We start from the raw sequence: 19,695 nt of genomic DNA on the forward strand, positions 1-19,695 counted from the left end.
TCTGGCGTGGATATGTCTGGTGTGGGCTCCCCAGTTCTCTAGGGAAGTGTCCGTGGCGACTGTCTCCTGGCAAGGGGGGGCTCTGGAAACCTGTGCCCCCAGTGATGTTGGAGTGCATGACCCACCACCTTATCGCTTGACAGAACACCTTGTCGAGGGCAATCTTGTCGGCGAAGCTTCCAGACACCTAGATCCACCGAGCATTCAGGAATTCCTGAAGGGGTCGCATCCGCAACCTGCAGAGACGGATCCGGCAGATGCACAACATTTGATGGGGTATTACCCAAATTGACCTTTTGTCTTAACTGACCTAATTATATTGGTCCCAATTGACCTTCTGCACAAATAACCTTTATATTATTTTATATATGTATTGGGTTGGTTTTGGATTATAAATAATCCAAGTGTGGAGGGTTGCAGGGTTTTTTGGATTGGGTGGAGGGTTGCAGGGGGTTTCCCCCCGCATATATGTCCTAATAGACTTTTTAAATTAGTTCAATTCTCCCGAGGTCAATTGTAAAAAGGTCAATTAGTATACACCCACTTGATAGTCTGCACCGTAGCAGTCTTCAGTGCCAACAGCCTTTGCATCTTGCCCAGCAGGGCCGCTACCCTCTCAGAGGGAGCCGCCAGGCAGGAGACCGTTTTGAGCGATGGTATTAAGTGTGTTCTGCGATGGTATTAAGCAGGACTTTGGATAGTTGACAGAGAATCCCAGATCCGTCAGCAACCGGACGGTGCTCTCTGTTTGTATTAAACTGATACTTCCCTTGACTTGGCCTTGCTGAGCAAGTTGTTGAGGTACCGGTACACGTGTATCCCCTGTAGACGAAGATGGGCTGCCACTGTTGCTAGGCACTTCATAAACACACTGGGCGCAGACTTCAGTCTGAAGGGGAGGGCCTTGAATTGGTAGTGCCTTCCCTGTACTACGAAGCGCAGGAACATCCAATGCTTCTCGTGAATGGGGACGTGGAAGTATGTGTCCTCCAGATCTAGCGACGTCAAGAAGTTTCCCTCCTCCAGTTGGCAGAGTATGTGCTGCAACGGGACCTTCCTGAATATTTGGGACTTGAAATATTTGTTGAGAAAATGCAGGTCTAGATTGGGCATCCAGCCCCCGGTCTTCTTTACCAAGAAGTATCTGGAGTAAACTCCAGTGCCCCGGAGTCGCTTTGGAACCAGCTCTATCGCCCTTTTTCTGATCATGTCCCGTACTTCCTGCAGGAGCCGAGGGATGTGCTGCTCCTGCCGGGCCACGGGAGGTATCCGCGAACACTTATGCTGGAACTCTAGATTGTGTCCGTGGGCAAGATCGTTCAGTACCCATTGGTTGTGGAGATCTTCTTCCACTCACCGACTAAGCCCCCCCCCCCCCAGCTGGCCTCCCAAGGGGGTGCATGGGTGGGGGGCCCTGATGCCCTAGCCATTTCAATTTTGCTTCGGGGGGCTGCGTGCCACCTTGGGAGCAATGATGTCTGCCACCTCCATCGAAGGCCTTGGAATGGCCTCTATAGGCCTCCTGGGACGTGGACCGCGAGGGTTGACAGTACCAAGAGGACCCTCCATCGAAACACCTTCGACAATCTGCCAGACTTCCCGCCAGAGGCACGAAAGGACGGGCGGTGTTGAAGAGTGCCCAAGGCACAGGCTGTCTCAGTGTCAGTCTTAATGGCCAGCAACGAATCATCCACGACCTTCCCAAAGAGGTTGTCCCAGTCGAAGGGCCTGTCCAGAACCCTCGGACTACCTGACAAATGTTTGTGGCTTGCAGCCAGCCACGACGACTGAGGCAGACACTGTTCCCCCATCTGTTGGAACCCTTTGCCCGTGATGGCATGGTCCAATGCCACCTCCCCTTTCTGGGAGATGGAAAGTGCCTTGACCCGCTTGTCGTCGGGTAGGAACTCCAGCAGTGGGGCCATTTTATAACAGCTCCTTGACGTATCTGGTCAGGATAGCAAGGGCGTTGGCCGCTTTGACTGTTGATGCGGTCGAGTAATTAATTTTCTTCCCATAGCATCCAACCTCTTCTCTTCGCTATCCGGAGGGGCGGAGGATGAAGATGAGGGGTTAGCTAGACGACTTATTACTTACTGCCGCCAAGACCACCGAGTCCGGGGAAAGCGGTGAACGTAAGCACTTTGGTGCAGACTCAGGCACCCACTATTTTTTCTCCAGCCGATCCCTCTTGGCCGGGGCTGTGGCCGGGTTTCGCAAAGCCAGGCCTTTCTCCCAAACGTCGTCCAGGAGAGGTACCGCCAAGATGGTCTTCCTCTTGGCCTTGCGTAACTGATATAAGAAACCTTCCTTCCTGGTTTCCTCCGGTGTCAGAAGAGTTCTGATGCTCTGGAGACCATGGCATGGAACACACCCCACCTGATCCAGGGCAGAGGCCCTTGGCTGAGCCGAAACACCCATTGGTCCAGGGCCGCTGGTGTCCTTGGCATCCGTTTCTGAATCTCCGACACCAGGGTGTGCAGGGTCGAAAGGATGTCCAGCGATACATCCCTCAGAGGGGTCGGGACGCTAGGCTTACTGGGCCCTGCACTGTCGTCGTAGGCAGGTCCGCCGTCTCCACCTCTGTCGTCATCCCCATCAGGATTTTCACCGCCTGCGTCGTCTCCAGTGTCCTCTTTGATCGTGTGGACCGACACCTGGTCCTCCTCGTCCAAGGAAGAAATATCCATGCCCTGGACTACGGTTCAGGCCATCACACCCCTCCCCCCTCCCTTTTTTGCATCCCAGGGAGTGGTTCCTGCTCAATGATGGCATCCTCTTCTCCACCTGTTTGGCTGATGCCTCCTGTCTCGGGGGCAAGGATACTCTGGGCACTGTCGGGGCTACCTTGACTGGGTCATCCCCCTTGGCCTATGCGAGGGTGGCCGCCACCAACTCTATCCTCGACGACTTCACCTGGGCCGCCTTGACCTTCTTGGTTAGGTTATTCGTCTTTTCCTGCGCCTTCCGTCTTCTTGAGCTTTTCCCGAAACTTCGCCGGGTTAGCCGATTTGATCTTCGAGGGGGGCTGGAGCGATGGCTGGAGATGGGGGCAAATGGGGAAGATAAGCGTGCCCTGCCAGTCGCGGGACCCGCTTGCGCGGCGCCCCTGACGGAAACTGACTCTTAGTGCTTGGCCTCATCTTGGGCCCCCACGGATGTAGCGCCCTCAAAGGACTTAGAAGCCCGCTCTTCGGACTGGCCAGTCCTGAGTGAGGCATGCCCCTGCTTCCTGTATGAGGCAGAGGCCTTGGCGCTGAGCCACACCGCCAGCCTACTGTGACGAGCATTCAAGGTTGGTTTGGAGAAACCAAGGCAGATTTTGCAATCTGCTTCCTTGTGACCCGGAAGGAGACAGAGGCACTTGTCCTCTACAAACACATTCCGCAGTCCGCAGCTGGAGCAGAGCTTGTAAAGGGAGCTTCCCGCCTCCTCCTCCGACAAGGTCCGGAGTGCGGCATAGGCCCGATGGCCTTCTGGAATCTTCAATGAAACTTCAACGATTCTTGCCCTTGAGGGGCGTTGAAATTTACTGACAAACAGATCCCCACTTGTTGGCCGATTTAGAGAAAGAGCACACAGACTGTTTTGGCAAAAATTTAACTTTTTACCGAAAAAGCACAAAGAAAATGTAAGATCATATCACTGAGCAAAACACAAGGACTCCCAACACTTGAACGTGCAGTAAAAAACTGAAGATGGCTGCCAGAGGAAGGGCTTAGGGAGAGGGCAGTCATTGGCTGGGGGGCAGTATGACCCATATCTCGTGATTGGTTTAGAGGAGAAATACAGTTTGTAAGTGAAAGGGAAACAGTTTTTTCTTTTACTAAGGATTCCCAACCTGACAACAGGGAATATTCATGATCATGTGAATCCATGCCAGACCCCATAAAATATTTAATTATACACAAAGATATTTAAAGCAGTCTTTAAAAAGCAATCACTAGCAGTAACATTAATCCCAAGTTAGGATTCAATTAAAAAAGTGAACAATAAAGCAGGTTAATAATGCATTCATAAGTTACACATGTTCCAGCACCCAGAGGTGACGTCAATTAAGGTAAATATAACACTTATTTTGTATTACCTTTGCAGTATTGAGTTATTAAGGAGGGAAAGGTTAGGTTAGATCAGAACAGACGGATATTCTAAAAAAAAAAACAGATTCTGCCAAAGGGGCGCAGGCAACCTTTTATCCCAGTATTTATCCCAGCATTAAAAGTTTCAAACAATTAAAAACTTTAGGGGAGCAAGCACTGCCAAAGACAATAGGTTCAGATGGAGGCCAAAGTTCTGATTCTCTTCTTCTTAGAAAAACGTTCTTAAATCGTCAGTGTTCAAAAAGAAATCACAGCAACTCAAGAGGAGTCACCTTCAAGAAGCAGAAGCTGAAAGGCCAATGCAAGTGAGTTGAGGTCAACTCAGAATAGGGTTAAATAGCACTCCAAAGGGTAGGAAGCACCCCAAATGGCAAAAGGATTTTATACCCCAAGCCCCACAGTACCGTTGAATTGAAGTACTTCCAGTTTGATGCTGTCTGGATGCAATGCAGCAGACCCTCGTTCCTGGTCCTTGGTCATGGTGACGAAAGGGAGCATGTCTGGCGGGCTCCTGCAGCAGCACTCGAGAGAGAGACTCGGCAGCAATGGATTTCCATCGATACAGCAGTTCTTTGTGGTTTTGCCACCTTTTTCTCAGTGCCAAAGAAGAACGAACAGCTCTGGTTAGATGTTACTTGATCCCTCAATCCTAGACGCTGGCGAGGGCACTCTGGATGGTGATTTCCTGCTTTTGTACGGTCCTCTGGATGACCACGAATATTTGGCCGGATTCGCACTTCGGAAGACAATGCACTCACAGATGGACAAGGTACCCCAGGAATTGGGATTCTGCAGCCTTGGAAAGTCGCAGCAAATCCGGGGTTGCGCCAAAATAGAGTTTGTCTTGAGGCTAGCTGGTCCCACCATCCTAAGGGAGGAAGTTGTTCTGTGCTCGTCTGTCGATTCGAAAACGGGGTCATCACAGTTGCAGGGCTTCACCGGGCACTTCGTGGTCCAGGAGGGTGCTGCTGGTATCTTCTCTCATCTTTTGCTTTGGATGCTGTCCTCCAATGGTCGGCTCTGCTTCTACTCCCAAAAACCTCACTTCTTATGCAAGTTCCCATTCACTCACAGCTCTACACTGTCAATCACACAGCAAGGTGGCTGTCCTCTAAAACAGCCAGCCAGCCCATAGGAACTGGTTTCACTCAGGCACACCTAGAGACAAAGGACAGGGAAGCCTCAGGACCCTTCCTCACTTCCTGACTTTCCAGACTCACTGGAGCCTGGGCGGGCTTCAGGGCCGACGCCCACCAAAGGCAAAACAAACAAAGGTCCCAAACCTGATTCAAACAATAGAGTAAAAGCCCAGAAGAAACAAACTGACAAGAAATGTTGAAAAAAGAAGACGGGGTATGGGGAGTGATGGCCATGGAAAAGGAGACAGCAATAACTCACGGTTCCTATTCGAAGTATGAGAACACTTGGATGCCATTGCATGAGTTCACAGACAAGGAGCAGATGTATTTCAAAATGTATTTCAGATGTATTTCAAGCCTAAATTACTCTGCAAAGTCAAAGACCCAGCTAGTAGAACACTCAGAAGTGCCGGGAAAAGATGTTTTATTGAACCCAAATGTTTGAAAGTTATGTTGGGGGGCAGCAGGGGGCGGGGAGTTGTAATAGTTAAAACTCACGGGCAAATGGAACTTAAAGACTGGAGCGAATAATGGGGAAGACATGGACAAGGCTATTGTTGGTAACTCTAATGCATGTGTCTGTAATTTATGCTCTTGAAAATTAAATAAAGTTATAAAAAAAAAGAAGACAGGGCTATTTTGGGCAAATGGTCATCCTTGGGTGCAACATTGCAGCTGAGGTATCAGCCTGCAGATACATGAGACTAGGTAGTAAAAAAAGAAACTTCTGCCACTAGCCATTCGAGTGAATTAGTGTAACAAAATGTTACGTGAGGAATGGGTTAAAGGAGTTACTATGTAACCCCACAGCACTCCACATAGGGTGGTGTGTGTTGGACCCATGAAGTAAAAGGTAAGACAGACAGGGGTCATTTTACTATTCTTGGGAACAGTGGATCACCCAAGAAAATATAGTTAAACAAAAGGTGCTGTGCATCGCAATGCAAAAAGCAGATGCCTTTGGAGTTTACCCGACGCCATAGAACCGTAAGAAAGAAACACAGAACATATTTGACAGGAAAACACATGAGCGCGTGAGAAATCAGTCCCACTCACTCAGGAGTAAAAATTAAAAAGCCCTGAGTCAGGCAAAAGAGCTGGGGGTCTCCAAGGTTAAAGGGAATTGGCGCAGAAATGAACAGTCTCCCCAACACTTTGTTCAGCTGCATCCACTCCGGAGCTCTTACCACATTAGTCTGCTGCTCATCAGCTCTTCTACTGTTGCAAAAGAGAAAGGAAATAGGGCAGTAATTACAATCATATGTGAGGATCAAGCGGGAGCTCCACGGGACTGCTGCCACACTGCATGGCTGCTAGCCACAACCCAATTATGTCCCTGACACTTATGCTTAAACTATAAAGTTGCGCTGATGTTCTTGGTCCAGGAAGATGACTCCCTTCTCCTGGACCATGTATCACAGTTCGGACATGATTTGCCTTACGAATTCTTTACCAGGGAGAATTACTTCCTTCCCCTGGTCCAAGTACTTAACAAAAGGATTGCCAATCTTGTAACACTATCAGAAAAGCCTTTCCTTTTTACTCCAGGGGAATGACTTGCTTACTCTGGTTCATGGTTTGATCCTCATTGTGAGCTCAACTACCAGGAGAATGACTTCCTTCTCCTGTTATCTGGCTCTCAATGTTTTTTCACATACAAATCCAGGGGGAATGAATTCCTTCCCTTGGACTTTCTTTTCCCTTGGTTTCACGATTGCACCACCACCATGGGACATGGCTCCCTTCCCGTAGCCTCTCGTTCACTTTGGTTTCACAGATCAACACTGTCACAGTCTTTCCTTTTGAGGGTCCCAGACCCAGGCTCCCTAGTTTCCAGACTGGGACAAACTTGGTTCACTCTCCTGCCAAGAACAGCCACGAGGAAAATGCTTTGTACTCCACCTTCTCTTGTGGGTGCAGGTCCCAGTCACATTTCTCTAAAGCTTTGATTTGGCAGACCTGGTTTACTTTCCTGTCAGGTACTGCCACAAAGAAGATGGCTTTTATGTGGGTGTGTGACCCCGAGTTTCTCTACTGCTATGATTGGGCAGACCTGGTTATGTACTGTGGGTGCGAGTCACAGAACCGTATTTCGATATTTCTCTGTTCACAGGTTTTCCCTTCTTGCCCCTGTAGTGAAGGTGTGTTTTGTTGCATCTGTGCCTGTTAGGGAGAATTCTCAGAAGTGTGCTAATTCCTCTCTGCCTTAGAGACCCCCCAGCTCTTTTGCTGGACTCTTTTGATGTTAATTTTTTACCGTGAGAGAGTGAGACCCTTTTTTCCCCCACCGTCTCATGTATTTTTAATGTGATTTGAATTCTGTTTCTTTTGGTTGTGGATTCTGACAAACTCCATAGGCATCATCTTTTACATTGCGTCACTCAGCACCTTCAGTGCAGTTTCACAGGGGAGCCTTCTCAGATTTCCAAAGGTTTAAATACCTTCTCTTGAATAACCTACTGTTTCCAAGAGCAGTGAAGTGAAATTGACTTTACTTACATTGTAACTTTATAGAACCAGCACACACTATCTTACAACAGGGTGCTGGAGGGGTTACTTAGTATCCCCTTTGTCTAGCTTCTCATGTAACATTTTTATGTTACCCTTTCCTCGATTAATGGTTGGTGGCAGTGGTTTACTTTTAACTACCGTGGTGTGCATTTACCACAGGCCCCGTTCCCAGCTGCAGTAAAGCACCCAAGGGTGCCATTTTTGTCAAAACGGCCCCAGTCTTTTTTTGCCATTTCTTTGTTGAAAAGTCCTTCTTCAGATTTACTCTGTGCGTCAAACCCCTTTGTTTGTTTTGTCTTTGGCGGGATTTACAAGTGAGGCCCGCCTCTGGCTCCAGGGTGTCTGGCGGGGGCAGGAAGCGAGGGAGGGGCCCAAACTCCCTGTGCTTAGTCTCCTAGGAGACAGGACTGCACTCTTAGGTGATTGGCCGGCTGGCTGTCCGGCAAGGACAGCCAACCTGCAAGGTGACTGACAGCTAGGCTGGAATTAATAGGAGAAACATGCATAAAAGGCAAGGGTTTTTGGCTTGGAAGGCAGAGTCGACCACTGGACGAAGGAATCTAAAGAAAAACTTGAAGACGCCTGCTGCAACTCCTAGACCATTGGTTTGCCCGGTGAAGCCCTGCAGCTGTGCTTAAACTCCAAATTCGTATCGACAGAGAAGCCCCTGCAAGGACTTCTTTCCTTAAGTTGGTGGGACCAATCAACTTTAAAGTAAGCCACCTGGACATCCTCTCGGAGCTGGTTCAAATTCCACGGCAGTTGCTGCTGGAACCGAAAAGCCAGGGAGAGGAACACCAGATCGTGTGCGTTGCTTTTAAGTTGACCAAGAGCTCCAGGAAAATCCTCCAGACTCCCTGGAAGCAGAACTGACCGAGCCTGAGCCACCTCAATAGAGTGCTGGACCCAAGATGCAAGGAAAGCCCATCTCGACAGCCAAGAGTCTGCAGTGTTGCTATTTGCTTCGATGTGAGGAGCTGAAACTGAAGTGCCACTGAATAGAAGTTGGTCCTTTTCTGTTGCCGATTGCCCGGTTGCAGTGCAGGAGGCCCCCACGATTGAGGCCCAGGAACGCGGGACCTGCAGAGCTGCACGAAACAGAAGCCAGCCAAAGCCCTTTTCTTTTAACCAAAGGTAGTGTACAGTCTAAGAGAACTTACCTCTTGCTGTAACCTTACTTGTTCTCTGCTGAGGCTTGCCTTGGTTGCTCCGAGGAGTTGCTACCAGCTTCTTTACTTCACAAGCCCAATCAGCTTGAGGCCCTGCTTTTATTTCTTCTTTTCTACAAAGACTTCTAAAACATTGCGCAAGACTTTTACTTACCTGCAGGAAGTGCTTCAGCTCACCTAGACTTTTGCCCAATTGACTTTGGCCTAGCCTGGCTCCCTTAACGACTCTTCTTCCCACCGACATTGTGTTTGGTCTTCCTTCCAGGAAGGGGTTAACCAACTTTGCATTGGGGGTTACCCAAGGTACTTACCTGCTTCAGAATATTTGTGTGATCTCTTGTTCTGTTCCAATAAGCTTTTTCTTTGACCTACTCCCAAGTCTAATTCTAAATCCAGACAGTGGTATATTAATGTCCACAGTGTCCTAGTTACTAAAATCACCTCAGGGTGTAGGAAGTGTCTGTGCCATCGCAAAAGGGTACTTGCTGATTTAGAAATATTAGTATATTTGTGTGTTACTATTATATTGCCCCTTCTGAAGAGGCTTACTCTAAACAATTATTAATTTGTTTAACAGTCAGTTAATCAAGAAACTGTGAATCTCTATGTAACTCCCCTTCAGGTCACACTGACCCCTCTTGAGATGGGGTTCCATGTCATTTCATTGCAGGATTTTTTTCCGCAGTCTCTCTCCTCTCTCCTCTACCTTTCCACTGTTCTCCCCAAATGAGGTTTCTAGACAAGTCTGATCTATTAAAGTCTCATCAAAATAGGTTCATCCCTGTTCCTCAAAAACCATCAAGGACCACATTGGCTCCCCTGCTCTGGCCGACTTCTGCAACCACTCCTTCGCCACCGAAGTCTTCCCATCTCCCCTAAAGCACTCCCTTGTGCACCCTCTTCTTAAGAAACCTTGTGCAGACATGTCCTGCCCGGCTAACATCTTACTTGATCTCTCTTCTGCCTTTGACACTGTCAACCATGAGATCCTGCACAATCGTCTGTGATAACCTGTGTATCACCGGTCAAGCCCTGGCTTGGCTGACTTCATTCCTCTCTGACCGACCCTCCCAGGTACAACTTGGGCCCTTCCTCTCCTCCATCTCTACCTGTGGTGTCCCCCAGGGGTCTAGCCTCTCTCCCTGGCTGGTCAACCAATACCAGGCACTTCTTGCCTACCGCATTGCCGCTCTTTGCCCCAACTTTCAGTGCTATGCGGATGACACTTCGGTCATTTTCAGGCTACATTCGGCTACCTCTTCTCCGTCTGTCATCACTCACTGTGTCTGCTATCCAGGAGTGGTGTGCCGCAAATGATCTCTGCCTTAATGCCAGTAAGACTGAGGTTCTCCTCATCGGCACACCCGCTCCCTCCTTTTCCGTCAATCCCTGGCCTGCCTCTATTGGCCCTCTTCTTTCTCCCACCTGCGAGGCAAAAAACCTCGGGGTCATCTTCGACTCCACACTCTCCTTCTCTCCTCACATCTCTGACGTCTCTAAGAAGTCACACTACCAGCTGCACCTCCAAAGAGGTATTTTCCCTTTCCTCTCCGTCTCCCAGAAATTCACTGTCTCCACAGCTCTGGTTCTCTCTAGGCTGGACTATAGCAACAGCTTCTTTTTAAATCTGCCTGCTTCTACTCTCCTCCCTCTGCAACTCATCCAGAACAGGACTGCGAGACTTGTCCTTGGCCTCAAGCCCAGGGATCGTATCTCTACAGGACTGAAATCACTGCACTGGCTCCCAGTGGCTGCAAGGATTACGTTCAAAACCCTCTGCATTGTCCACAAGGCCGCCTGGGGCCTCAATACCTGCAACTCTCTCTTCCTAAATATCATCCTTCTCAAACTCTTCCCTCATCGCCTCCAACTCCCTCAGGTTCAGTCACTTCTCCAAGCAACGAGTTGGTGGTAGATCTCTTTCTTCAACAGCCTCCGTGCCTACCTGAAACAAGAAGAACCATCTCCAGTTCCGGAAGCACCTCATAATCTTCCTCTTTGCTTCTGCTTTCTCACCTCCTCTCCCGTACTGAATTCCTGGCTGGAACTGTACTGGTTACCTGGCCAGCCTCGGATCTCAGGCCCAGGTTCCCTCCCCTGCCGGTTACACACCTGCACTGCCCCCCCCCCTAGCAACTCCTGCACTTGGGGACGGTTCTCTGTATCCCTACAGTCCCCCACGAGCACTCGACACATGATGTCTGCACTTAGCCTTGCACTTGTCACCAGCTGGTCCTACTTCTCTTAGTGTTATTTATTCTTTACCCGATGTACTGAACTGTCCCCACTCCCCCTCCCACTCTGCACTTTTCCACTTCCTCCTTCCCCCACACTTGTGCGATCTGAATGACACCTGGCCTAGGGGGATCGTTGTCTCAGTTTTCCCTGTTTCCCCCTCCCTTGCCACGTCGCATCTTGGAACACTTGTGTATAGGCGCGTTATAAATGCCATATCATATTTGTCCTTGTCCACAGAGGGCGATTCTCTCCCCATGAGATCCTCCCGCTGTGTACCACCCCAAGGCGGACTATCAGGTAGCAGCCTCACACCCTGGCCTCATGGGAAGGGTCTCCTCCGATGGGGAGAAGTGACGACATCTAGGGATTTATCACAAGTGGTAGAGTTGAAGTAGTATGGAGAGGGAGAATAAGAGCATTTCAGAGTAGGGAAGGGAGAAGAGAGCGCAGAAATGATCGGGTGCACAGGGGGCTCGAGTGATGGCAAGGAGGTGAGCCGAGGATGATCTTTATGAGCGGGGAGGAGAGCAGAGAGTGAGAGGAGCAGATAGATAGGGTGGGGCGAGCCCATGGATAGTGTTTTAGATGATGGGAAGACGTTTATACTGAGCCCTTTGTTTCATAGATAGCCAGCCAATCTGCCGACGGGCAGAGGAGGTAGAGGTAAAATGCAAAGTGTGCGAACCGCGAAGCTGAGACTGTGTATAGAGGTGAAAAGCATAGTTGGGAAGGCCATAGAGGAGATTGGTACAGTTGTAAGATCTAGAAATGACTAAGGAGGACATTAGCTGTTTAGCGGTATTGAAAGGAAGAAGATGATGGATTATTCCTGGAAGTAAGGCGGTTGAGTCTGGCTGCAGTGGCAGCTTTGGAGATGCAGAGCGAGAAGTTATGTGATGGGTTGAAGATGACCTCAAGGTTACGAGCAGAAGCAGAGTAAGGAAGGTAGTCAGGAAAGATGACAAGGAGGAGGAGAGGAGGGGGTAGCCTGTTTGGCTCGGAAGTAGGGAACTTTAGTCTTAGTAGAGTTAAGCATGAGCGAGTAGGACGCCATCCAATATTTGATGGTTGAGAGACAGTTTGACATTTTTGGCAACAGCTTGTTGCATAAGGAGTGAAAGGAGACGAAGATAAGTGCCATCAGCAAAGAGTTGATAGGAGAAGCCGTAAAAGGAGATCAGGGCAGCAAGTGCTGAAGTATATAGAGTGAAGCGAAGTGGAGAAAGGACAGACCTTTGGGGAACTCAAACAGTAAGGGGGTGAGTGGGGAGGGAAGGCTGCTCCAGGACACTAAATGTGTCTGGGGGCAAGGTATAAAACAAACCAAGTGAGGGCCTTATTTCTGATGCCAAGGAGAGATAATGTAAAGAAAAGGTCAGAATTGTTGTCAGTATCGAAGACAGCAGAGAGATCGCGAAGGATGAGAATAGATAAAAGATTTGCATGCTGACATGATGAGTTGAAATTGTTGACATTGTGGAGAGCTGTCTCGGTAGAATGCACAGGTCGAAGCCAGATTGAAGAGGGTCCCTGTGGTTCTGAGTGTTAAGGAACTCATTGAGTCGATTGGACTATACTCGCTGTAGAATTGTGAAATAGTGTTGCAGAAGAGAGACAGGGCAAAGGTTGACAGGACAGTTGGGATCAAGAACAGACTTCTTAAGGAGAGGGATGACAGTAGCTGTCCAATAGGATGTCGGGAAAGTGCCATTGTCAAGAGTAGTTTGAGGGAAGTAAGATGTGGAGCAATAATGGGAGCTATGTGCTTCACAATGTGTGGCGACAGGAACGGCTAGCCTTGAGGAGTAGGGCAATAAAGGAAGACATAGTATCAGTAGAGGAGGGTAGGAGTGGTGGAGAAAAGTGAGCAGGAGGAGGGAACAGAAGGTATTTAGAGAGGGTATAGTAAAAATGGTAGACATTTTAGATGCTACAGAGCAAGATAATTTGCAGAAAGAGGAGTGGCAAGTGGGTTTAGGAGATGAGCGAAGGAAAAAGTTACTTACCTGTAACTGTTGTTCTCCAGCATGGGTCAGGGATGGATTCACATGCTCATGAACATTCCCAGTCATCAGGCTGGGAATCCTTCTGAACTGGCTTTCTCCCAACAACCAGTCACTGAGCTCTGGGTCATACTGCCCCCAGCCAATGACTGTCCTCTACCTAAGCTCCTCCTCTGGCAGCCATCTTCAGATTTGGTAGCACATAAATTGGCAGTAGGACCAAGAGAAGAGCCGCAGAGGGGTAGGCGGGAGGGTTTGCATGTGAATCCATGCCAGACCCATGCTGGAGAACAACAGTTACAGGTAAGTAACTTGTGCCTTCTCCAGCATGGGGTCTGGCATGGATACACATGCTCATGAATAAAGAATACATAGCAGTACACACATGCACAACCACGGGAGGTGGCAAGGCTCAACATAAGCATCAAGTGAACATGTTGCGCAGCACTGCTTGGCCGAATCTTGACTCCTCCCTGGAATTTCAGGAAGGTGTGCGTCGACCTCCACGTCGCAGCCCTGCAGATGTCCAACAGGGGCACACCAGACAAGAACGCCATTGTAGCAGCGATTGCTCTGGTAGAGTGGGATCTCGGATGGCCAGGCAGCGGTCGGTTTGCCAACCAGTGACAGTGGGTGATACAGCCGGAGAGCCACCTGGAAATGGAAGCCTTGGAAAGGGCGTTCCCATGGTTCACAGGACCAAAGTTCACAAAGAGCGGAGAGGTTTCCCAGAAACTCTTTGTGCAGGCCACATAAAATGTCAGTGCTCTAGCCACATCCAGCGAGTGCAAAGTCCTTTCAGCCGGTGGCGGAGGCATCGGAAAAAACACAAGTAACACCAAGGGCTTGTTTAGATGTCCAACGGCACCTTGGGCATGAAGATGGGGAGCGTTCGCAGCATCACCCTCGTCTTGTGGAAAGTTAAGTAATGTGGTTTACTGGAGAGGGCCTGGATCTCCCCCCCGACTCGTCGTGCAGAGGTGATGACCACGAGAAAAGCTGTTTTCCACAACAAACACTTGAGCGGTGCTGAATGCATAGGCTCGAAAGTAGGTCCCATGAGCCTAGTAAGCACCACATTGAGCTCCCACGCCCAGGCCGGAACCTTCACCAGCGGGAACGAGCAGAATAGTCCCTTGACCAATCGGTGCAACCACAAGGATGGTCGTCCTGGAGATCTGGTGTAGCGAGAGATAGCCGCCAGATGAACCTTGATGAGTGTGTAGGCAAGCCCATATTTGGCCAACGACAGCAAATATGGAAGTACCTGAGGGGCCTTAACCCTCAGCGGGTCGATCTTCTGGAAACAGCACCAAATAGAAAGTCTCTTCCACTTTAGTCCGTAGCATTTCAAAGTAGATGATGCTCTAGCCTTGGTGAGAACTTCCTTGCAGTCCGCCGGGAGACCGTGTTAGGAAGAATTCTCATAAATGTGCCAATTCCTCCCACCTTAGAGCCCTCCAGCTCTTTTGCTAAACTTTAGGACTTAACTTTTCAAATCAATGTGTTTTATGAACTGGTTTCTTTTTTTGGTTATGGAGTCTAACCAACTCCATAGGCATCATCTTATTCATTTCTGTTACACAGCACCCTCAGTGCATTGACACAGGGAAGCCTTTCAGGCTTTCCCAAGGTTTAACTACCTTATCTGGGATCAACTACTGTTTCCCAAAACAGTGGAGTGAAATGTACTTCACTTAGCCCTGTAAATTTCTAGACCCAGCATACCCCATCTTACAATAGAGCACTGGAGGGGTTAATTAGTATCCCCTATGTCTAGTTACTCATTTAACAGTCAAATGTTACCCTTTCCTCTCAGAATAGCTGGTGGCAGTGGTTTTACAACAAACTACCATGATTTTTCCCGACCGCAGACTATTCGTAGTTCCGTTAATGTTAAATCGCGCGAGCCATGTTTTTCAAGATGGCGTCTGAGCCGCCTTTGTTAAAACAGGTACTGGTCTTAATTTTTCGCCATGTCTTTGTGGAAAGGTCCTTCTAGAGTTTTTCTCTGCGCGCCAAACCAGGTTTGGTCTCTTTGTTCATTCGCCTTTGGCGGGCTTCAGGAGTGAAGACTGCCTCTGGCTCCAGAGTGTCTGGGGTAGGCAGGAAGTGTGGGAGGTGCCCTAAACTCCCTGTGCTTAGGCTCCTAAGAGACCCGAATGTACTCTGATGATTGGCTGGCTGACTGTCCGGCAAGGCTGGAATGAATGGGAATGAATGGGAGAGAACTGAATAAAAGGCGAGTCTCTTGGCTTGGAAGGCAAAGTCGACCACTGGAACGAAGGAACTGAAGAGCTTGAAGAGGACGGCTGCTGCAACTCCTGGACCGCTGTTTTGCCCGGAGAAGCCATGCTGCAGGGTCGAATCGCCAAGTTCACATGGACAGAGAAGCCCTGCTAAGGACGACTTCTCCCTTTGAGTTGGTAGGACCAATCAACTTCCAAGTAAGTTACCTGGACACCTATCTCGGAGCTGGTTGCATTTCTTCAGAGTGCTGCAGGAAACAGTAGAGCCAGGGAGAGGGGGAAACAGTAGCGGCCACTACGGAACAAAACAGCAAGGAGGGGTATGAGTCTACTATCCCACCGGACCATATAATGTTAAGTCTAAGAGACGAGTGAACAAGTAAAAACACAGAATACATATCCCAGAATGCCCCACCGGATACATAATCAAAACAAAAGCCAGAAAATGGGAATAGAAATCAGACGAGGAAGACGAAAAACCACGTTTCCCTATAATGGGGGTCTCGTGCAGTCGGGGGTTAAAACCAATGCTAACTCTGTGAGGTTGAAGCAGGGAGGAGGTGAATTAGCAGCAAGTGTAAGGAGGCCAGGGCTGGGAACGCCCGACGCTAATTGCTGGGGAGGAGACACACAGGGGTTAAAAGCATTCCAAAACTGCAGGAGTGGAAGGAGGCTGATGGAGTGGGCTCGGAATGGTACGAGGCCAGTACCCCATAACGGTGGGCGTATTAGAGAGAGAAGGAAATCTCACCGGAGTGCCCCATACCGGTCCTGCAAGTCAAATCCGACTGCCCAGCAGATGAAGGGCGCCTGACGAGAAAGGAGCCTCAACAGCGTGAAAAGGAAAGTTTGTTTATTTATTGAATTCCAGCCCAGGGCCAGCGCGGAAAGGCTGTGTCCGGGATCCTGCAACAGAGCCTGGAAACGAAAGGGCTATGAGGCTCTGAACCATTCGGGCATGTGGAATAAAAGCGTTCGAGCCCTTAATACATGTTGCTTCAAGGAGGACTTTACTCTGGGGGTTTTCAAGGTACGAACGGCCGTTTGGGGAAAGGAAGGCTGTCATTCCTGTGTTTTCCACGTTATGAACTGCATTTAGTTTGAAATGCTGCAATTTTGAGTTACACGTTACGAACTGCATTTTTGGAAGAAAGTTGAGTTTTTGTGTTACGAGCAGCCTGCGAGAGCCCTTTTATTGTTTTGCCTTACGAACTTTAACTGAAGTTAATTAAAGAGGAGAAGACCGGTTGCACCCAAAACGATTAACCATTGGTGTGTTGTACAAATAATAATCTTATTTGTTACCTTATCTTCATGTTTCTGGCTCACTACATAACAGAGGGACATCAGATTGTGTGGGTTACTTGTAAGCTGGCCAAAAGCATTTGGAAGATCCTCCAGACTCCCACAACATCGGACCGACCAAGCCTGACCCTCCTCAGCTGAGTGCAGGATCTCAGAAGCACGGACAGCCCCCTTGACAGCCAGGACCAGCGTTATCAGTGTGGTAGCTGAAACGCAAAACAGCCACTGAAATTGAAGTTTGCCAGTTGTGAGCTTTGACTAGTCCCAGTGCAGTGCAGGAGTCCAGAGGTCCTCCTCCTTGTCCCCAAGACTGAGGCCCAGGACAGCGAGATCTGAAGGAACTGCCAGGAACAGAAGTCATCAGCTCCATCTTTTTCTTCATTGTAAGGTACTGTAAAACAAGACAGAGAGAATTTATCTCTCAATGTGAAAATGCTTGAAACTTTTGCAACTCGCAGCCATAATCGGCTTGTGACCTAACATATGATCCTTCTTTTTACAAACTACTTCTAAGAACTTGTGCAGAGACGTTTCCGTTTAATTACCAGAATCGCTTTATCCTATCCAAGACTTTAGCCCATTGACTTTAGCCTAGCCTATTGAATTGAGTCTTCTGGTGAACTCAGTATAAGAATTATTGTAACCTTTCATGTTCTAAAAACCTTTGCCTTTTACTCCTCTTGAAAAGTATTCCGAAATAGTATTGAAGTGTATGTGTGTTATTATATGATTGCCTCCTTCTACTGAATGCTTTATAACGACAGATAAATTATTAAGTATTTATCAAAGAAACCTTGAGTATACAAGTTTATTTGAACATATGCGATTGCAGACCTCTGTTTAACATCATTACTGCTCACATTTCTCCTCTTGAGATAAGCCTGGCTGCTCAACACGCAAAACTGTGTAGTACAGACTTATACCAAAGGCTGGTTTGCTTACACCTTTAGTCATAGTGGTATGTAAGTGTTCCCAGAGGGTACTGCTTACAAACTTTGCCTAACAGATCGTAGCCACCGGATCCTAGCGCTGCAGGAGCCAGGCCTTCAGGTTCAGAGACCCTGGATCGTGGTAAAGAATGGCGCCTCCTTCCCTAGCGAGAAGATCCGTGACCACTGGCAGCTTGACTGGTGGGGACGCCGATATGCTGAGAAGGTCCGGGAACCATATCTGCCTCGGCCACGCCGGTGTGACGAGGATCATTCGGCACCGTTTGAGTTGACCGATGATTCGAATCAACAGCAACTGAGTAACGAATACAGAAAGAGGGCTTCCCAAGGGAATGGGAATACGTACCCCATGCTCCCCTGCTGGGGGAACCTGCTGGCAAACCTCCAGCACTTGTTTGTCGCTGTCGCAAACAAGTCGATCTGGGGATTGGCCAATTTGAGGAACATGTTTTTCACCAGGTCCTGCCGAAGTTCCCACTCGTCCCACTCCCTGCTCAGAAAGTCGGTGACCGTGTGCTTTACTCCCGCCAGATGAAACGGGATGAGGAACATCCCCCTGAGCGACTGCCCAATGCCATAAATCCTGCACCTCTTTGGAGAGCGCTGGGGATCTGGTGCCCCCTTGTTTCCTGATATAAAACATTGTGGTGGTCATTGTGGTGGTATTGTCCGTGAAGACCTGCACCACCTTGCCCTTGAGGGACGGCAGGAACTATTTGAGGGCCCAAAACACTGCCTGTAGCAACGTTGATGTGCAACGTCTTATCCTCCCGGTAGCCACAGGCCTCTGGCGTGGAGACCTCCGATGTGGGCTCCCCATCCTTCCAGGGAAGCGTTCGTCGATACAGTCTCCTGGTGCGGTGGGGCATGGAAATCTGCACCTTCAGTTAGATGAGCGCGCACGCCCCACCACCTTATCGCTCGGCGGAACCCCTCATCGAGCACGATCGTGTCCTGGAAGCTTCCGGACACTTGAATCCAACGAGCATCGAGGAACTCCTGCAGAGGGTGCATCCGCAACCTGCAGTCGGATGAGGTAAATGCATGACAACATCATGCAGAGCAGAGACTTGATGGCTCACACCGTGGCAATCTTCAGAGCGAGCAGCCGTTGCACCTTGCCCAGGATGGCTGCTCTCCTCCCAGGGTGAAGTTAGGCATGACACAGTGTTGAGCCGGGATCCCAGGAAAAGCGCGTCCTGCGATGGAGTCAAGCAGGACTTTGCATAATTCACAGAGAACCTCAGATCCATCAGTAGATGACTGTCCTCGCTGTGTGGTTGACGGTGGTGCTCCTTGAGCCGGCCCGGATGAGCCAGTTGTCCAAGTAAGGGTAGGCGTGGATCCCTTGTAGCCACAGATTGGCCGCCACTGGCACCAGGAATTTGGTGAAGACCCTGAGTACCGACTTCAATTGGAAAGGTAGGGTCTTGAATCGGTAATGCTACCCCTGAATGACAAAGCACAGAAACTTGAGGTGTCCCTTGTGAATGGGGATGTGGAAGTACGCATCCACTAGGTCCAACAACAACAGAAAGTCTCCCTCTTCCAGCTGTCCGAGCATGAGTTGAAGAGTGACCATTCAGAACTTCTGGGACTTGATGGATTTGTTTAGTCGTCGCAGGTCGAGAATGGGTCTCAAGCCCCCGGTCTTCTTTCGCACAAGAATGTACCATGAATAAACTCCAGAGCCGCAGAGTCGCTTTGGAACAAGCTCTATCACCCCTTTCTGTAGCATGGAGCGAACCTCTAGCAGCAGCCGAGGGACGTGGTTTTCCCGTCAGAGCACTGTGGTATTTGGGGACAATTCCGTTGGAACTCTAGAGTGTGTGTGTGAGCGAGAGCGTTCAGCACCACTGGTCAGCGGAGATGGTCTTCCACACGCTGACTAAGTTCGCCAGCCGGCATCTCCCATTGGAGAGCATGGGTGCCCCCCCCCCCCCCCCCCCCCCCCCCCCCCCCCGACGTCACGGCCTGTTCATTCTTGCTTGGACGTCGACAGGCCACCTTGGGGTCCCTGTCGACGACTAC

The 19,695-nt window shown here is 49.4% G+C and overlaps 1 protein-coding gene across 2 annotated transcripts in view; it reads right to left on the bottom strand.

Annotated features, from left to right (window-relative positions):
- The window catches only part of TAF7L (TATA-box binding protein associated factor 7 like), a 467,210-nt gene that overhangs the window by 283,412 nt on the left and 164,103 nt on the right, over nt 1-19,695 (bottom strand). The window lies entirely within an intron of this gene.

This window comes from Ambystoma mexicanum, chromosome 5p, assembly GCF_040938575.1.
Source record: "Ambystoma mexicanum isolate Mex_15411 chromosome 5p, UKY_AmexF1_1, whole genome shotgun sequence".
NCBI lineage: Eukaryota > Metazoa > Chordata > Amphibia > Caudata > Ambystomatidae > Ambystoma > Ambystoma mexicanum.